Source organism: Protobothrops mucrosquamatus, unplaced genomic scaffold (genome assembly GCF_001527695.2).
Source record: "Protobothrops mucrosquamatus isolate PMUCROS unplaced genomic scaffold, P.Mucros_1.0 scaffold_206, whole genome shotgun sequence".
Lineage (NCBI taxonomy): Eukaryota > Metazoa > Chordata > Lepidosauria > Squamata > Viperidae > Protobothrops > Protobothrops mucrosquamatus.
In genome coordinates this window covers 336645-345278 of record NW_015386282.1, presented here as the reverse complement: position 1 = coordinate 345278, position 8634 = coordinate 336645, and positions in this window count along the sequence as shown.

Sequence of the window (8634 nt, the reverse complement as noted above, 5' to 3'; positions counted from 1 at the left end):
CCTGCCTTCAGATGCTTTGGAGAATAAGTTGACCCCCCTCTTCTTTGTGGCAGCCCCTCAAATACTGGAATACTGCTATCATGTCACCCCTGCTCCTTCTTTTCTCTAGACTGGCCATACCCAATTCCTGCAACCATTCTTCATATGTTTTTGTCTCATAATGCAATAGATCCCTCAAGATTAGAATACAAAGACTGAAAAAGTTTCTTGTCCTTTGTGATTTTTCTTTCCTCGAGCCTCCAGATTCTACCTCTTATAAGTTGGACTTGCTGATTCAAGAGTTCTTTCGTGACAAGTATGACACTTTAATAAGCTTGGCTTCTCTGTGCTTTTTATATTGCTTCCCAAGCTCTGTTTGGTGAGCTATGTGCACCTGATGCCCTGGATGGACCGGTTTGACTAGTTTCACCTGTGGAAGGATCTACCTGCAAGCTGTGTTTAAAAATAAGTGTCGAAATCTCGCCACCTTGGCAACAGCCTCTAAACAACCAGTGAACCAAACAGTAAGGACACCTAGAGGTGCTTTGGCCACAGAAGTTGCTTTTCCTTTGATACTATTGCTTGATTGCTGCCTGGACCAGATGGATCTTACTTCATTGAGACAATTTGGGGATCTTGGAACATGCCAAGTAGAGTTGCCGCCAATATCATATGCAGAGATAAAAATCAAGAGAATGTAGAGAGCCAGAATGAAAGAGGCTCTGCCTTCTCCTTTCCAATGCATATGTCCAAAAGAGCAGTTGTGCTTTGTGAAGGCTATCAAGTGTTTACCATCTTGGTGAGCACTTGCTTCCAACATACAGGTAGTCCTTGACTTATGACCACAATTGAGCCCAAAATTGCTATTGCTAAGCGAGACAGTTATTAGGGTTTTTTGCCTCACTTTACGAGCTTTCTTGCCACAGTTGTTAAGTGAATCACTGCAGTAGTTAAATTAGCAACACAGTTTGTAAGTGAATCAGGTTTTCCCATAGTCTTTGCTTCTCAGAAAGTCGCAAAAGGCGATCACAAGACTTCGTGACACATAAATATGTGTTGTGGGGTGGCTGAAAGAGAGGAGAGAGGTGTAGGTAGGAGGATAGGAGGGGAGGAGGGAAGTAGGTAGGAAGGGTGAAAGAGAGGGTGGATGCGGGGGGGGGGGCTGCCGAGCTGCTCTGAAATTTTTATGTCTGTATTTAATATGATTTTTTTTATTAATGTATACCATATTTGTATTAAGACTTTGGGGGGGGGGGTTACTTGAAAAATTAATAAAAAGTTTTCATTGGAAAAGAAAAAAAAACATCTAAATTTTGATCATGTGACCATGGGGATACTGCAGCAGTCAGAAGTCACTTTTTCAGTGTTGTTGTAACTTGAGACGGTCACTAAACGAACTATTGTAAGTTGATTACCTGTAGCAAGACTCCCCAAAGAATAAAAAGTTATCTTCCTTTGTGTTTCCCACCAATTAAATCACCAAATAAGATACTTGAGATTCTACATTAAGGTGTCACATAATTATCACACTTCAAGGTTCAATAGATAGTTGTTTTCTTTTAAACACTTGGTTAAATGACTATATGAACTCAATGAATATTTTTATACCTACACGAACAGCAAATAAAGGAAAACAATTGCCTTTCTCTTAAACTTTTACTTTTCAAACTATTATTGTTTATTTCCCTTTCTGGTTTTCTGGTTCATGAAATAATTTTGTTCATACTTGGCTAGGATCTTACATATGCAAATGTAAAAATTGTTAGCAATGCATTGTAGTCATACATGAATTCAGAATAATGTTGATTTTTAAATGACTCAAAATTCAGTGTACATTAATAATACATTAATAATACAATTCATCCTCTCCCCAGTAAGTCCAGATTCAGTTGTAATGCATCAAACAGCTATACAAAGTTAATTCAAATTTTGATGACAAACATTAAATATATTCTCTGTGCTAGAAATATTAAGAACTTGTAAAAACAAGCCTGTATTGTTAAAACCCCTAATTATACCAAACCTAAGGGTACAACATATATGCACCAATACAACATATGTTCTATTGGACAAAGGGACCCACAATATTTTATGTTAAACTTACTATAGTTTATTTGCCCATTTCATTTCTCCATCTTCCTGGAAAATATCTGCATTGCATTATTGACAGAATAATATTCACCAGAAATGTTTTTGTTATGCTTGTACAGGACATCATTGCAGAATTGCTTTAAGACAAGTGTGAACTTTTTCTATTTTCCAATCATATCTTTTAATATGGTATTGGAAAAAGGTTTTGTTCCCAAAGCACTTGATTTTTGTTTTGAGATTTGCTTATTTGCAGCATTGCATGTTATTTGGTTTTTATTTTTTCTTGCTTTGATCTAATGTTTTTGATGTATTGTACATTACTTACAGCCGCTTTGGCAGCTGAGGTAATTGCTGTAGCTTATTTATTTATAAAATAAAATAAGCATTTTAATAAATCCTTGCTTCCTCTTCCTCCTCCTCTTTAAAAATTGTCACAGACTTCTGGACCTGATTCAAAGCATGGATTGTCACTTATGAAGCCATGAAGCCATCAATGGTGTGGTACAGGATTCATTGGGGTCTACTTTCCCAAGCATGATTCTCACTTAAGATTGAAAAACTCTCACACACACTCATGAAGTGAAAAGGGCTTTAAGTAGAAGGCTGTGGTAGCCCCATATGATAAAATATGCAGAATCCAGAATTACAATTGTCTCCTCCCCTCTCTGATTTAGGAAGGCCCTTAAAACCTTATATCAGTGGGTCTTCAGATATCAAGATAATTGGGGGTGTATTATTTTTATGATGTGTTCATTAAGACACTCTGTTTTGGTTTGTTGATGTATACTACAAAGAGTTGATCACATTGGGGTAGACTGTTGATATTGTAAATGACTAAGACACATAATCAAAGTATTTTTAGGCCTCAGACTTTAGGACTAGCAGACTTTAATGTTTTTAAGAAGGGCCAGTTACCAAATCAACATTTAGAGAAATCCTGGTAGTTTCATGCTACTGCCAGCTCAAGAAAGTATTGGCCATTTCTAAATGATGCATCCAATGGTCCATTTCATTTGCCATAGATGGGGCACCCATATCCACAGCTTTCCAGGCCTCCCAACTGCCCCCAGGTTCCTGCTCCGACCTATGCCTAAATTCTGAATTCTCTTAGTGGTTTCCCTTAATCTGATTAAAAAACAACCAATGGAGTAAATAGGTGCCCTTTTTGTTAGACAGAGATGCTTGTAAAGACTGCAGTCTTTCTAATGTTGACTTGAAACAGATAGATGCTTCATTTGTAAAACGATGTGACCATATAAAGTCCAGAGAATAGACCTGGGGTTTAAATCCAACATTTCCCATCTGGGAAACACCTTTGGTCTTAGATAGCTGAAACTGAAATTCTGAAACGTTTTGTTTACTTAGTAATGAAGAAATGCTGCGTTGGCAATCTTCCTTAAACCTTGGGTATATCAGTGCTTTCAGGGAACAGTGCTATCAATTATGTGTAATTATGTATTACTGAAATAATAAAATGTATTTATTTTATTGCTAGGCCTCTCACCTGCATACTCTCAGCAAGCCATAGCATTAAACAATAAAGCCAACCATTAATAAAAGATGACATTAAACCAATACTACCGATACAAATAGAGCCTCATAAAATATTACCAAAAGAGCCATTAAACATAAATGATAAATATAAAGTGTCAATCAGAAAGGGAAGGTTTATTTCTACTAGGTTTTAAATTTCACAAAGATATTGTGAATTAATCATTTCAGTCTTCTTTTCTTTGTATCTGCATTCTGAGATTAAAGAATATTTGAAACAACTTCAGGTACATTAGGCTATAAGTCCCATGCCCAATGGGTAATAAAAACGACAACAACAACAATGTTGGGAGGGACCTGGGAGGTCTTCTAGTCCAACCCCCTGCTCAGGCAGTAAACCCTATACCCTATACCAAGAGTAGGCAACCTTGGCTCTTTTATGACTTGTGGACTTCAACTCTCAGAATTCCTGAGCCAGAATAGCTGGCTCAGGAATTCTGGGAGTTGAAGTCCATGAGTCATAAAAGAACCGAGGTTGCCTACCCCTGCCCTATACCATTTCAGAGAAATATGGAACATATGATACACATAGTAAGAGACCAACTGATTCAGGGAGGTTGTGTGAAAATTAAACAATTGATTCCCCATCCTACCTATGCTTAATATAGAAACCTAGGAACAAACACATTATCCAGGAGCTCTTAAGAGTGGTGTTTGATGATTGGTGATTTGAAATTGATGGGGAAAAAATGGCAAAAGTGAAACTTATTTCTTTGTGGATTATGTTTGTTGGTCAGCACCAAGCATCCATGGGTCTTTTTCATAATACAGGTAAGTTCTTGTCTTAAAATCGTTTATTTAGTGATGGTGCAAAGTTACAGCAGCACTGAAAAAAGTGACTTATTACCATTTTTCACATTTACAATCGTTGGAGTATCCCCGTGATCATGTGATCAGAATTGGAACACTTGACAACTGGCATGTATTTATGATGGTTGCAGTGTCCTGGGGTCACGTGATCACTTTTTCCAACTTTCTGACAAGCAAAGTCAATAGGGAAGCCAGGTTCACTTAATCGGGTTACTAACTTAACAACTGCAGTGATTCATTTAACAACTGTGACAAGAAAGTTCATAAAATGGGGCAAAATATCACTTAATGATTGTCTTGCTTAGCAATGGAAATTGCTAAGGCTCAGGCAGGAAACCCTAGACCATTTCAGACAAATGGCTGTCCAGTCTCTTCTTAAAAACTTCCACTGTTGGAGCATTCACCGCTTCTGGAGGCAGGTTGTTCCACTGGTTAATTGTTCTAACTGTCAGGAAATTTCTCCTTAGTTCCAGGTTGCTTCTCTCTTTGGTTAGTTCCATCCATTGCTTCTTGTCGTGTCTTCAGGCGCTTTGGAGAATAGGCTGACTCTCTTCTTTGTGGCAACCCCTGAGATATACAGTAGGAGCACTGCTATCATGTTACCCTTAGTCCTTCTCTTCATTAAACTAGACATACCCAATTCCAGCAACCATTCTTTATATGTTTTAGCCTTCAGTCCCCTGATTATCTTTGTTGCTCTTCTCTGTACTCTTTCTAGAGTCTCAACATTTTTTTACATTGTGGTGACCAAAACTGGATGCAGTATTCCAAGTGTGGCCTTACCAAGGCATTATAAAGTAATATTAACACTTCACGTGATCTTGATTCTATCCCTCTGTTATTTGAAATTGAAGTCCAAAAGTCATAAAAGGGGCATGGTTCCCCATGCTGTTTTAGATTGTGCATATAATCAGGCAATAATCATGATGTATATTCCCCAGGGCACAAGCTGTGGACAAGGTTAAGTTATTGTGCTGAAATTCAGCAAGTAAGGGTTGGTGAGCATTTCAGTGGGACACAGCTTGGACAGTTCCAAGTCAGGTCTACCATCTTAATTTCTATGGTGGGAGAAAGGAGGGCATGTGAAAGTAACAGTGATTAATAACTCACATTCTTATATCTTGGTTTTTGAAGATATTGGATAGTGGCCATAAAACGAGAGGTAACAGTTTTGAAATGGCATTGATTTTAGCCATGAAGTCTTGTTAATGTGGTGCTTTATGTGGGTTGCACTATCACTGCAGGACTTCTCAAGAAGCAAGGGATAATTTTGTATGTGTACTTACATCTTTATCACTTTATTTATAAAGTGCTGACTTTTCAAAGTTGGGATAAATTTCCAATCTTGGAGAGTTTTTTTTAAAAAAAATACTGTTTAGCCTCTATAATATTTTTATGTTTTCTGTTGCTAGATTGTAGTGGTTGGTTGACTAGTTTGTTATACATTAGACATTGGACTATGCAAGTGAATTGCTAGATGCCCAGCTTAAGGTGGCTCAAAGCCATGCCTATTTAATCAAAGCTGTGCATGCCTATTTGGAGCAAATATCACTGACTAAATCTGAATTTAATGAAGCAGTTTTGTTTGAAAATACTGTCTGCAGGAAAGCTGGTGGCAACTGAATCAGTAGAATCCACCTTTTAATTCCCCAGCTGATCTCAATCCTGGCTGTTGCCAGTGAAAGGTCACTTCTGCGGGCCTGCGTCCTAATTTCATTTCTGCAAAGCAGGTTATCCATGTCCCCTCACCCTGTAATTAAGTTTGTTCCATTTCTGCAGCATAGCCTATTTTCTGCAAGCAAGAGCAGAGCTTTGGCAAAGCAATGCAAGGGCATATCATACTGGATAGACAAAATTACTTTCATCAACTGTATTATACAAACTTGATATTTGTAAGTCTTAAACTGGTGTTCCTCAGCTGGAAGTTCAAGAATTTGTAGTTCAAACTATTTGGAGGAGCCTGCTTGAACATGGTAATCACAAGGCAAATTCCATATATAGCCACCAACCTCGTTCCTCTAGCACTTTTGTGTGATTACACCAAATCTTCATGAGGCTTTGGTGGGTGAGAGAGGGAAGGGAAGGGAAGGGAAGGGAAGGGAAGGGAAGGAAGGAAGGAAGGAAGGAAGGAAGGAAGGAAGGAAGTCTGGTTGGCCAGTGGGGGAGAAGGAAAATCTGTGCTCCACCCTATCCCCTCTCCTGTACTTATTTTCATGACAGTGTTTTGTTTTTTCAATGAGGATGTTTAAAAAGTTGAGACTGGGCCCATCTTTGACCTCCTTCCAAAAGTCCTACAAAATGATGGTTGTACCAACAGGCTTGGAGATCTCAAAATAATGGGGAATTAGTGAGGAGGCTGCATTGCCTTTTGTATCAAATTCTCTCTGATCTGTTAATAGCACATACTGATCTTTGTTTTTCATAGTATGCCACCCAGCTATACTATACTATATTATATATGCAGCTATATAAATATGAATAAATAAATGCCTTGCACGTCGCTCTCAGATTGCAATTTATTAAGTATATTCCCAGTTTCCCTTGTGGTGCTGTTAGAAGCCATGGGATTAAAAATATAACTTGTATATATTATAAACCAAGAATGTTGAAACTCATGTAGACTGTGGGGATCAAATTACTCATTGATTAAATTTCCAAGGGCTAAGACTATTAGAGGGTCAGTGTGGAACAGTGGTTAGAATATTGGAAGCCATGTTTGTGTTTGACTAAATCACTATATATTGTGTTCACTTAACAGACTAAGCCAAAGTTTGGCCTGCTTGTCTGTGTTTTAGCATGTTGGGTGAACAGGATGTCTATTACTTCAGTCAAAAAGCTGTAATTAAACTGAAACCTGGCTCACTGTGTTGTATGATCCAACCTGTATAAACCCAGGTTTATCTAGGTTTGAGTCCATACTGATCGGTGAAAATCACTCTGTGGAGCATAATTTCTGGCTAAGAATTACTTGCATGTGCATTCTTAGTCATTTTCTAAACTCAGCTGGTGGAATAACACCGTAAATGACTTATTTTAAATTTCCTATCACAAATTTAAAGGATATGGTTGCAACAGATGTCTAGGGATACAATAAATTAGAATTGTTAACACTTGATTAAGTGAAATTGCTATGCGGAAGAAGTGCTATCTTCACTGATAGAATCTATCCTTATTTTCCAGTGGCTCATCAAAATAAGTAAAGATACATTTGAGGGGGGGGAGGGTAAATAAGAAAAAACAGATGTGTTAATTCCTTGCTCTTTTCACTCTGGATCACAATCGGCACTTTCTTCTTGTGGATCCCTGAGGATTTAAAAATGAGGAGAGATTAAAACAAGTGGGCGCAAGGCAGAATTTATTTAACAAGTTCTGTTTTCAAGGCCCGGTTCCATTTGAAATCTAATTGCTTCTCTGGGGAAGCCCTGGGGGCTGCAGTTGAATGAAAATACAGAGGTTGGTTTTTAAATTGATTTATTAATAGCTGAATTATTTCTCCTTTGTCACATACTGTGAAAAGGTTCCGCTGAAGTTATTGGTAGAAACCACAGTCCAAGAGGCTGAATGCTTTCTTTTGATATTTAAACTGGTTCATTATACAAATATAACTTTTGCTGAGTTATACCGCTATATAAAAAACTAATCTTCTTTCGTTGCTTAGTTACGTTTACAAATGACAATGTTATAGTGATAAGTGAAAAGTAGCCATACTTAGCAAAGTTACAGGTTTCCTTTTTCCGATGTTTTTTTTTAAAAGGCCAACCTTTTCCAACAATAAGGAAACATTTCTTTCCTTAGCTCTTTTCTTTAAGAACTGTGAATTCTGTTCCTTTTACTCCTGCCTATTGTCCTTTTCCTTTAGCTCTGTATGATATTCAGTCTTTTAACCCTTAGATTTCAGGAGGTCTAGCTCAAGGTTTAAGTAGCCTGGTAAATGCCCCCTTGCTTTGTGTTGCTTCTCCATCTTTTGATTCTTGCCAGTTTATAGGAGGGAGGGAAGCAATTACTTATTTATTTATTTATTTTATTTAATTTATATGCCGCCCTTCTCCCTGCGGGACTCAGGGCGGCGCACAACATATTTAAAACCAAAGCATATATACAATCCCCCCCTATAAAACCGAATTAAACCAAATTTTAAAGTTGTGTCTTCCAAATTCCTAAAAATGAGCCCAGTATAAAATCCTCCCTAGGTCAGGTCCGCTT